The sequence below is a fragment of the Oncorhynchus gorbuscha genome, linkage group LG20 (genome assembly GCF_021184085.1).
Source record: "Oncorhynchus gorbuscha isolate QuinsamMale2020 ecotype Even-year linkage group LG20, OgorEven_v1.0, whole genome shotgun sequence".
Taxonomy (NCBI): Eukaryota; Metazoa; Chordata; class Actinopteri; order Salmoniformes; family Salmonidae; genus Oncorhynchus; species Oncorhynchus gorbuscha.
The window spans coordinates 10,742,303-10,754,713 of record NC_060192.1 but is presented as its reverse complement, the minus strand read 5'-3'; positions in this window follow the sequence as shown (position 1 = coordinate 10,754,713).

Below are 12,411 nucleotides of genomic sequence, written 5' to 3'. Positions count from 1 at the left end.
TTTCCTTATATGAACTGTAACTCAGCAACATCTTTGAAATTGTTGCCAGTTGCATTTATATTTTTGTTCAGTATACTTACCATATGTTTACCATATGTTTACTGGGACACCAGGATATCCTCTCTATCTGAGCCACCCAGTTGACAACACAGAGCCAGAGGGGGAAAGACCTCACACACACACACACACACACACACACACACACACACACACACACACACACACACACACACACACACACACACACACACACACACACACACACACACACACACACACACACACACACACACACACACACACACACACACACACACACACACAGAGAGAGAGAGAGAATGGCTTTGTACCAGCCTGGTGGTGCACTAATCTAAAGCAAGGGCTTTGAGCCTACCGAGTCCTACCTCCCTGCATTAACAGTCTTTAAATCTTACCCCCTCTGTCAGTGAAAGAGTGGAACATGCCTTTACATAGACTCTGCTGACTGGGGAGTCTGAGCAGAGGTCTGAGGTGAGGCACACTGCTCCAGGGCACGTATGTGGAAAGATAGAGGTGTCTTTAAATTGGGTATAAGCATTTCAGTACTCTCAGTTCAATATGGGAGAAGTGTTTTGGCCATACCCAGTAATGAAAATGAAGTTGAAAAGACATATTTTAGAAGTATTTCCCAGATGTTGACATCACCTGCTTTTTAAGTGCTGAATAAAAGGTACAAATAAATATTTTCCGGATGTCAAAATGATGTATTTTGCGAACATTTAAAATACATTTTCAGATGTAAAATTCCAGACGTTGAAATCAGGTGCATTTTAGGTGCTGAATTAAATATTTTCCAGATGTTGAAAATACATATTTCCAGACATAGAACATTTTTCAGGCATTGATTCAATGTTCAACTGCTGAACATTCTCAATTAAGTAAGCATTATATCACAATAATAATTTGCCACACCTCTTAATTGCAAAGAGGAGCCAACTAAAGATTGCAACAGAAAAGTATTATTAGCCTTCATCAATCACATGGACTTACATATTTATTTTTCAAATGTTTTAAAACGGTCAGCAATTATGTTAAAAGTAAACAAACATAGTGAATAAACCAACATATCACTTCAACTACGATAACATTCTGAGTAACGGTTACAGAATACATTTTTCTTACTATGTTCTTGTTTATCTACCTTAGTTGAGTGCACTTTCTGTAAATTACTCTGGATAAGGGTGTCTGCTGAATGACCAGAATGTACATTTAAAACCAAACACTTGCAAAGCATGCTTGGTATTATTCTAATGAGCTCCGCTCCCAAACAAGTACAAATTTAGTTGGTGCGAACCAGATCCAAATCTGAACAAATCATAGACGTCTAGTTTGAACTTCACAGTGCATTATGGCACAGTTTAGTACAGTAGAACACAGAAGAGTAGAGTACAATACAATATGGTATGGTATGGTACATGACAGTAGAGTTTTATTCAGTAGAGTAGAGTACAGTACTTTAAAGTACAGTAGAGTTTCATTCATTAGAGTACAGTAAAGTACAGTAGAGTACAGTATAGTACAATCCAGTAGAGTGCAGTACAGTTCAATTCAGTAGAGTATAGTACAGTACAGTAGAGTATAGTATAGTATAATTCAGTAGAGTAGAGGACAGTATTGTTTAATACCGGAAAGTATTTGTATTTATTAGGGATCCCCATTAGCCGCTGCCAAGGCAGATGCTACTCTTCCTGGGGTCTGAACACATTAAGGCACTTACATTCCATATAAAACAAAAGATAAAACAGTACATCATATAATATTATTACACCACTACATACCTCCAATACAAAATGTATAATACCACCATACAACAATATTACAATGTATGTGTGTGTAGAGTGCATGTGTTAGCGCTTATGTGCATATGCATTTCTCTGTATCCTTGTGTGTCACAGTCCCCGCTGTTCCAAAAGGTGTATTTTGACCAGTTTTTTTTATTTGATTCTACTGCTTGCATCAGTTACCTGATGCGGAATAAAGTTCCATGTAGTCATAGTTTAAACAGACAGCTTGGTATATTCAGCTTGTCAACACTTCTTACCAAAACAAGTAATGATAAAGTAAATCTCTCTTCCACTTTGAGCCATGAGAGATTGACATGCATATCATTAATGTTCGCTTCCCAAGTACTTTCTGCTGCCCTGTTTTGAGCCAATTGTAATTTTCCTACATCCCAATTTGTGGCACCTGAACACACAACTGAACAGTAGTCCAGGTGCGACAAAACTAGAGCCTGTGGGACCTGCCTTGTTGATAGTGTTGTTAAGGAAGCAGAGCAGTGCTTTATTATGGACAGACTTCTCCCCATTATAGCTACTGTTGCATCAATATGTTTTGATCATGACAGTTTACAATCCAGGGTTACTCCAAGCAGTTCAGTCACCTCAACTTACTCAATTTACACCTTATTAATTCCAAGATTTAGTTGAGGTTTAGGGTTTAGTGAATGATGTCGCTCTGGATAAGAGTGTCTGCTAAATGACTTAAATGTATGTAAATGATTTGTCCCAAATACCATACTTTTAGTTTTAGAAATATTTACAACTAACTTATTCCTTGCCACCCATTCTGAAACTAACTGCAGCTCTTTATTCAGTGTTGCAGTCATTTCAGTCACTGTAGTAGTTGATGTGCATAGTGTTGAGTCATCTGCATACATAGACACAATGGCTTTACTCAAAGTCAGTTGCATGTCGTTAGTAAAGATAGAAAAAAGTAGGGGGCCTAGACAGCTACCCTGGGGAATTCCTGATTATGTTGGAGAGGCTTACACTAAGGAACACCCTCTGTGTTCTATTAGACAGGTAACTCTTTATCCACAATATAGCAGGTGGGGTAAAGCCATAACACATGTTTTTCCAGCAGCAGACTATGATCTATAATTTGTTTTGCCGGACCGGACGAAAAATAATCGCCCATGGACGTTGAAATCAAGGTCAGTCCGGATCACACCAAAAAATACAAAAATAAGACTGAGGACCCCAAAAAATATGGAGTATGACAAAAAAGACGTCCAAAAGACGTCATATAACATCAAATGCTTAGTGGGTATAAATTACACCCCCCCCCCCTCCCCTCACAAAAACAAGTTTTTTTTTTACATACACTAGATAGGTGTAGTGAAATGTGTTGTTTTACAGGGTCCGCCATAGTGGTACAGCACCTCTGGAGCAAATTCAGGTTAAATGCCTTGCTCAAGTGCCTTGCTCATTTTCACCTTGTCAGCTCAGGTATTCAAACCAGTGACCTTTCGGTTTCACTAACGCTCTAACCGCTAGGCTATCTGGTCTAACTTCTAGGCCACAGATGGCCCCAAGTATAGAGGAGGAGAGGAGGAGCTGGTGGAGGCATGGTGGAGAGAGACAGAAACATGGTTGATAAACAACATGTAGCCTGCAGTGCGTGGCTGATTCTGTGGAGTGCAACCCAATCCAGGTCCTGGGTGGTCGAGAATGAATAATGGCTTTTGTTTTACTTGAGTCCTTTTAGAAAATAAACGGCCTGTAGATGTGATTGGCGGAGGAGATCGCATTGCATATCAAACACTAGGCTAGAATATAGCTAAAGAGTTTGCTTCTAGCAAGCCTGCCAATATGACAAACAAATTCAAAAATAGCAGTTGCTCAAAACAGCTAGTCAAACTAGAAACATGTGGGAGGATTTGACAGCATTGCGCCACTTGCGTCATAACTGCAACAGAAGGGACAAGAGAAATTAATGTTCATTACTCACCACGTTAGGTCATCAGATGCTCCAAAAAAACATGTCTCTGCAAGAACAAATAAATGCTAGCTAAGTTTTTCCTCGTTGGACCTGCGTTTACAATGTATCCAATTTCAGTTTGTGTGGTTGTTGGTTTAGCTTTCTGTAACTTTGTAGCAGGTATGGTCTGCATGTGTTGGAGCATATTGCATCATAATTGCAAAGTGTCCGATAACTTTTCCAAGTGGCTAAGCCACCCATTCAGTCTGTTACCAACTCTTAGTAAAGTTTTGGAAAATATTGTGTTTGACCAGATGCTATTTTACAGTAAACAAATTGACAACAGACTTTCAGCACGCTTGACTGATGATTGGCTGAGAGAAATTGATGATAAAAAGATTGTGGGGGTTGTTTTGTTAGACATTAATCGATCATAGTCTGTTGCTGGAATAACGTATGTGTTATGGCTTTACCCCACCAGCTATATTGTGGATAAACAGTTACCTGTCTAACAGAACACAGAGGGTGTTCTTTAATGGAAGCCTCTCCAACATAATCCAGGTAGAATCAGGAATTCCCCAGGGCAGCTGTCTATGTCCCTTACTTTTTTCAATCTTTACTAACCACATGCCACTGGCTTTGAGTAAACCCAGTGTGTCTATGTATGTGGATGACTCAACATTATACACGTCAGCTACAACATTGGCTGAAATGACTGCAACACTTAACAAAGAGCTGCAATTGGCTAAGAACAGGGCAGTACGGCTGACCCTTGGATGTACACAGAGAGCAAACATTAAAAATATGCATGTCAATCTCTCCTGGCTCAAAGTGGAAGTGATATTGACCATCACTACTTACATTTGTGAGAGGTATTGACGTATGGTAAACACAGAGTTGTCTGTATAAATGACTGGCACACAGCTCACACACCAATGAATACCCCACAAGACATGCCAGTAAAGATCTCTTCAGTCGCCAAGTCCAGAACAGACTATGGGAAGCGCACAGTACTACATAGAGCCATGACTACATGGAACTCTATTCCACATCGGGTAACTGATGCATGCAATAGAATCAGATAAATATATATAAAAATACACCTTATGGAACAGCAGGGACTATGAAGCAACACAAGCATAGGCACAGACACATGCATACACACACATGATAATATATGCACTATACACACATGTAGGCATGGATTTTGTGTTGTAGATACAAGTGCCTTCGGAAAGTATTCAGAACCCTTGAATTTTTCCACATTTTGTCAGGTTACAGCATTATTCAAAGTGATTCAAATGTTTTTTCCCCTCCAATCTACATACAATACCCCATAATGATGAATCTAAAACAGGTTTTTAGACATTTTTGCTAATTTATTGAAAATAAAAAAAACTAGAATATGACATTTACATAAGTATTCAGACCCTTTACTCTGTACTTTTTTTAACACCTTTGGCAGCGATTACAGCCTTGAGTCTTCTTGGGTAAGACGCTACAAGCTTAGCAAACCTGTATTTGGGAAGTTTCTCCCATTCTTCTCTGCAGATCCTCTCAAGCTCTGTCAGGTTGGATGTGGAGCGTTACTGCACAACTATTTTCAGGTTTCTCCAGAGATGTTCGATCGGGTTCAATTGGGGTCTCTGGCTGGGCCACTCAAGGACATTCAGAGACTCCAAAGTCATCTTGGCTGTATGCTTAGGGTCGTTGTTCAGCTGGAAGGTGAACCTTCAACCCAGTCTGAGGATCTGAGCTCTCTGGAGCAGGTTTTCATCAAGGACCTCTCTGCACTTTGCTCTGTTCATCTTTTTCCCTCGATCCTGACTAGTCTCCCTGTCCCTGCCGCTGAAAACATCCCCACAGCATGATGCTGCCACCAACATGCTTCACCGTAGGGATGGTGCCATATTTCCTCCAGATGTGACGCTTGGCATTCAGGCCAAAGACTTGAATCTTGGTTCCATCAGACCAGAGAATCTTGTTTCTCATCGTCTAAGAGTCTTTAGGTGCCTTTTGGCAAACTCTAAGTGGGCTGGCATATGCCTTTAACTGAGGAGTGGCTTCCGTCTGGCCACTCTATCATAAAGGCCTGATTGGTGGAGTGCTGCAGAGATGGTTGTCCTTCTGGAAGGGTCTCCCATCTGCACAGAGGAAGTTTAGAACTCTGTCAGAGTGACCATCGGGTTCTTGGTCATTCTCTGTACAAGGCCCTTCTCCCCTGATTGCTCAGTTTGGCCAGTCGGCCAGCTCTAGGAAGTCTTGGTGTTTCAAGAATATGATGGCTCACACCAAAGCTGTTTAACTTCCTGAACAGATAAAAATATAGTCAGTGTTCACAGTAAAATTCAAAGAGTTGTCACAAAACAAGTAGTATTTACACGGTCGACAGGTTGACATTTTACCAGATGCTCTACTCCAGATCAACTTAGAGGAGCAATTATGGTTAAGTGCCTTGCTCAAAGGCAAATCGGCAGATTTTTCACCTAGTCAGCTCAGGAATTCAAATCAGTTACTGAAATACGGGAAGTCCTTTTGTTCACCCCATCTAGATTACTTCACTATAAAATACCGACCGCATTACCTCCCAAGATAATTATCTTTGGTCATCGACGACTCTCAAGTAACTACAATGGACTTTGTGCAAACTGGAAACCGCATATCCTGAGGCTGCATTTATTGTAACTGGGGACTTTATGAAAACAACAAAAATGCTACCGAAGTTTTATCAACACATTGCCTGCGCTACTCGCTCATCAAGAAATATTGACCTTTACTACTCTCCCTGGCTACAAGGCCCTATTACAATTACAATTACACCTCTATTCTGCTCCTTCCTTACTATAATGCAGAAACTCAAACAGGAAGTACCTGTGGTAAGGACTGTTCAATGTTGGTCTGACCAATCAGAATCTATGCTTCAAGAGTGTTTTGATCATGCAGACTGGGAGATGTTACAGGTCGCCTCTTAGAATAACATTGATGTATACACTGACTCAGTTCATCAGGAAGTGCATAGAGGATGTTGTTCTCACTCTGAAGATTAGAATTTACCCAAACCAAAAACCGTGGATAGATGGCAGCATTTGCGCAAAACTGAAAGCGGGAACCACCGCATTTAATCACGACAAGGTGACTGGGAACATGGACGAGTAAAAACAGACCAGCTAGGCCATCTGTATGGCAATCAAACATGCAAAACGTCAGTACAGAGACCAAGTGGAGTTGCAATTCAACGGCTCAGACACAAGGTGTATGTGGCCTGGACTCCCGACAATCATGGATTATAAAGAAAACCAGCCATGTCGTGGATACCGACACCTTGCTTCCGGACAATCTAAACCACCTTCTTTGCCCGCTTTGAGGAAAACAAAGTGCCGCCTACCTGGGCCAGCGCCGAACACGAGGACGTGTTAACCCTCGAAAAGGCTACCGGTCCAGACCGCATCCCTAGACACGTCCTCAGTGCAGACCAGCTGGCTGGCGTGTTTACGGACATATTCCATTTCTCCCTATCCCAGTCTGCTGTCCCCACATGCTTCAAAATGTCCACGATTGTTCCTGTACCCAATAATGCAAAGGTAACTGAACTAAATGACGATCGCCTCGTAGCACTCACTTCTGTCATCATGAAGTGCTTTGAGAGACTAGTTAAGGATCATATCACCTCCACCTCCACCTTACCCTACACCCTACACCCACTAAAATTTGCATAAGCCCCAACAGATCCACAGACGATGCAATCACCATCACACTGCAAACTGTCCTATCCTATCTGGACAAGAGACTACAGCTCAGTCTTCAACATTTTAGCGCCCTCCAAGCTCATCACTAAGCTCAGTGACCTGGGTAGGAACCCCGCTTTGTGCAACTGGGTCCTGGACTTCCTGACGGGCCGACCCCAGGTGTTGTAGGTAGGCAACAACACCTCGACTATGCTGATCCTCTAAATAGGGGCCCAACCAGGGTGCATGCTCAGCCCACTCCTGTACTCCCTGTTCATACATGACTGTGTGGCCATGCACATCTCCAACTCAATCATCATGTTTGCAGACGGCACAACAGTAGTAGGCCCAATTACCAACAACGACGAGACAAGCTACAGGGAGGAGTTGAGAGCCCTGGCGGAGTGGTGCCAGGAAAATAACCTCTCCCTCATTGTCAAAAAAAAAATGAAGCTGATTGTGGACTTCAGGAGACAGCAGAGGGATCACGCCCCTATCCACATCGTCAGGGCCTCATTGGAGAGGGTGTAAAGTTTAAAGTTCCTTCGACGTACACATCACTGACAACCTGAAATTGTCCATTCACACAGATCGTGTGGTAAAGAAGGTGCAAGAGTGCCTCTTCAGCCTCAGGAGGCTATAGAAATTCTGCTTAACCCACACAAACTTTTACTGATGCACCACATAGAGCATTCTGTCGGGTCGTATCACCACCTGGTACGGCAACTGCACCGTACGCAACTGCAGGCCTCTCCAGAGGGTGGTGCGGTCAGCCCAATGCATCACTGGGGGAACACTGCCTGCCCTCCAGGACATCTACAGCATCCGGTGTCACAGGAAGGAAAAGAAGATCATCAAGGACCTCAGCCAATTGAGCCATGGCCTGTTAACTACGCTACCACCTAGAAGGCGGAGACAGTACAGGTGCATTCAAGTTGGGACCGAGAGACTGAAAAACAGGTTCTATCTCCAGGCCATCAGACTGTTAAATAGTCACCACTAGCTGGCCTCCGCCCAGTACCCTGACCTGAACTTTAGTCGCTGTTACTAGTCGGCTACTACCCAGTACTCAACCCTGCACCTTAGAGACTGCTGCCCTATGTACATAGTCATTGAACACTGGTCACTTTAATAATGTTTGCATACTGTTTTACCCACTTCATATGTATATACTGTATTCTTGTCAAGGGTCATCCTATATAACTACTGCTGTACATGCCTTTTCTATTCATATACTGTCCATAATGTCTATACACACCATCATATACATATATATTTATATTCCAGACTCTGACATTGCTCGTTCTAATATTTCTATATTTCTTAAGTCAGAAATGGGAATTTTGGGGATCTGTGTGTATGGTTAGGTATTACTGCACTGTTGGAGCTAGGAATATAAGCATTTCACTACAACCGCGATTACATCTGCTTAATATATGTACGCGACCAATAAAATTTGATTTGATTTTTTTAGCATAGGTAGAAAATAATACGGGTGATAAAACACATCCTTGAGGTGCCCTGGTGTTTAAAACCAGCTGCTCTGACATGGCACCATTAGTGGAGACCCTTTGTGGCCGGGTAGAACAGGGCTTTCCAACCCTGTTACTGGAGAGCTACCATCCTGTAGGTTTTCCCTCCAACCCTAATCTAGCGCACCAGATTATAATAATTAGCTAGTTGATAAACTGAGTCAGGTTAGTTACAGAAGGGTAGCTTTCCAGGAACAGGGTTGGAGAGCCGTGGTTAGAGAGGAAGTATCTGATCCAGAGAATGAGACCACCGTTCACCCACCGTTCAATGAGCCTTTGCAGGAGAATGTGTGTTTTCATGTTGTTAAAACCAGATCTAAGATGTATGAATACAACTCTGGCATAATAAGCCTTGGATTTCTGGAGATGTTTGGCATTGTATTGCATAATGTTAGAGTTGCATCAGTGACTTTTATAAGCAAACTGGATTATCCACAGAAGCTGTAAGGTGATTAGTTCTCCATGCGTTTGTTCAGGTTGGAGGTGAGTGCCACTGGTCTAAAATCATTCAAGAGTAGCTCCAGGCTTCTTTGGTACAGGTATAATATTGGATAGTTTCCATGAATTGTGTACAATGCAGGTGGTCAACCAAAACAAACTTCTTTGGGATCGGTGTCCCTTCCACGGGACGGTTGAGCTAATGTAGGCTAATGCGAGTAGCATGAGGTTGTAAGTAACAAGAACATTTCCCAGGACATAGACATATCTGATATAGGCAGAAAGCTTAAATTCTTGTTAATCTAACTGCACTGTCCAATTTACAGTAGCTATTACAGTGAAATAATACCATGCTATTGTTGAGGAGAGTGCACAGTTTTGAAAAATAAAAAGTTATTAATAAACAAAATAGGCATATTTGGGCAGTCTTACAAAAGTTTGAACAGAAATGCAATGGTTCATTGGATCAGTCTAAAACTTTGCACATACACTGCTGCCATCTAGTGGCCAAAATCTAAATCACAGCTGGGCTGGAGTAATACATGATGGCCTTTCTCTTGCATTTCAAAGATGGTACAAAAAATACATAAGAACGGTTGTTTTTTTCTTTGTTTTATCTTTTACCAGATCTATTGTTATATTCTCCTACATTCCTTTCACATTTCCACAAACTTTCAAAGTGTTTCCTTTCAAATGGTACCAAGAATATGCATATCCTTGCTTCAGGGCCTTACAGGCAGTTAGATTTGGGTATGTCATTTTAGGCAAAAATTGAAGGGGCGGATCCTTAAGAGGGGAATATTATCTTTAAGGACAGGCCCCCTGATGTAGCTTTCATGGTGCTGAACGACAGCTCCTTCTGTCCAAGAACCTTAATTCTCGGGTGGTTGGGATGAGGAAATTGAAGTAACTGCTCCTCAGGAAAATGTCAATGATGTGCATATTTTATTGGGTTGTTTGGAGATGATTTTGAATGAGTTTGAACATTCTTTGCATTTAAGTGAGTGTGACCAAATCAAAATGGAACAGCCGGTCTTATTTAAGGCCTACGTAATATTAGTGAGTAGCTGAAGCTACATTAACATATTACAGACATGACATCTTTTACCCGCTGCTGCATCCGCTCTTCCGGCCTGCCTGTGATCCCCACGGCAACACCTTACATGATCTAAAGGCCACAGATCACAGCAGGTTTAGGTTGGATCAAACCCAAACGGGACCAGGACATGTGATTCAGAGGGGTTGGGTTAAATGCAGAAGACACATTTCAGTTGAATGCATTCAGTTCTATAACTGACTAGGTATCCCCCTTTCTCTTTTCTTTATCCATGCATCCTCATACTTCTCACCGGGAATATTTCAATCAACTGCAGCAGGAAACATACAGTTGAAGTCGGAAGTTTACATACACCTTAGCCAAATATATTTAAAATCAGTTTTTCACAAATTCTGACATTTAACTCCAGTATAAAATGCCCGGACCTAGGTCAGTTAGGATCACCATGTTAGTTGAAGAATGTGAAATGTCAGAATAACAGTAAAGAGAATGATTTATTTCAGCTTTTATTTATTTTCTTCATATTCCCAGTGGGTCAGAAGTTTACATACACTCAATTAGTATTTGGTAGCATTGCCTTTAAATTGTTTTAACTTGGGTCAAACGTTTCGAGTAGACTTCCACAAGCTTCCCACAATAAGTTGGGTGAATTTTGGCCCATTCCTCCTGGCAGAGCTGGTGTAAACGAGTCAGGTTTGTAGGTCTCCTTGCTCGCACAAGCTTTTTCTGTTCTGCGCACACATTTTCTATAGGATTGAGGTCAGGGCTTTCCAATACCTTGACTTTGCTGTCCTTAAGCCATTTTGCCACAACTTTGGAAGTATGCTTGGGGTCATTGTCCATTTGGAAGACCCATTTGTGACAAAGCTTTAACTTCCTGACTGATGTCTTGAGATGTTGCTTCAATATATCCACATAATTTTCCTACCTCATGATGCCATCTATTTTGTGAAGTGCACCAGTCCCTCCTGCAGCAAAGAACCCCCACAACATGATGCTGCCACCCCCGTGCTTCACAGTTGGGATGGTGTTCTTCGGCTTGCAAGCCTCCTCCTTTTTCCTCCAAACATGAAGATGGTCATTATGGCCAAATAGTTCTATTTTTGTGTCATCAGACCAGAGGACATTTCTCCAAAAAGTATGATCTTTGTCCACACGTGCAGTTGCAAACCATAGTCTGTTTTTTTATGGTGGTTTTGGAGCAGTGACTTCTTCCTTGCTGAGCGGCCTTTCAGGTTATGTCGATATAGGACTCGTTTTACTGTGGATATAGATCTTCACAAGGTTCTTTGCTCTTTTTCTTTGATTGATTTGCACTTTTCGCACCAAAGTGCATTCATTTCTAGGAGACAGAACGCGTCTCCTTCCTGAGCGTTATGATGGCTGCGTGGTCCCATGGTGTTTATACTTGCGTATTATTGTTTGTACAGATAAATGTGGTACATTCAGGCATTTGGAAAAAAAACATTCTAAGGACTTGGCTAATTTATTTAGATGTTCCCATGATGTCAAGCAAAGAGGCACTGAGTTTGAAGTTAGGCCTTGAAATACATCCACAGGTACACCCCCAATTGACTCAAATTATGTCAATTAGCCTAACAGAAGCTTCTAAAGCCATTACATAATTTTCTGGAATTTTCCAAGCTGTTTAAAGGCACAGTCAACTTAGTGTATGTTAACTTCTGACCCACTGGAATTGTGATAAAGTGAATTATAAGTTAAATAATCTGTCTGTAAACAATTGTTGGAAAAATTACTTGTGTCATGCACAAGTAGTGTGTGTGTGTGTGTGTGTGTGTGTGTGTGTGTGTGTGTGTGTGTGTGTGTGTGTGTGTGTGTGTGTGTGTGTGTGTGTGTGTGTGTGTGTGTGTGTGTGTGTGTGTGTGTGTGTGTGTGTGTGTGTGTGTGTGTGTGTGTG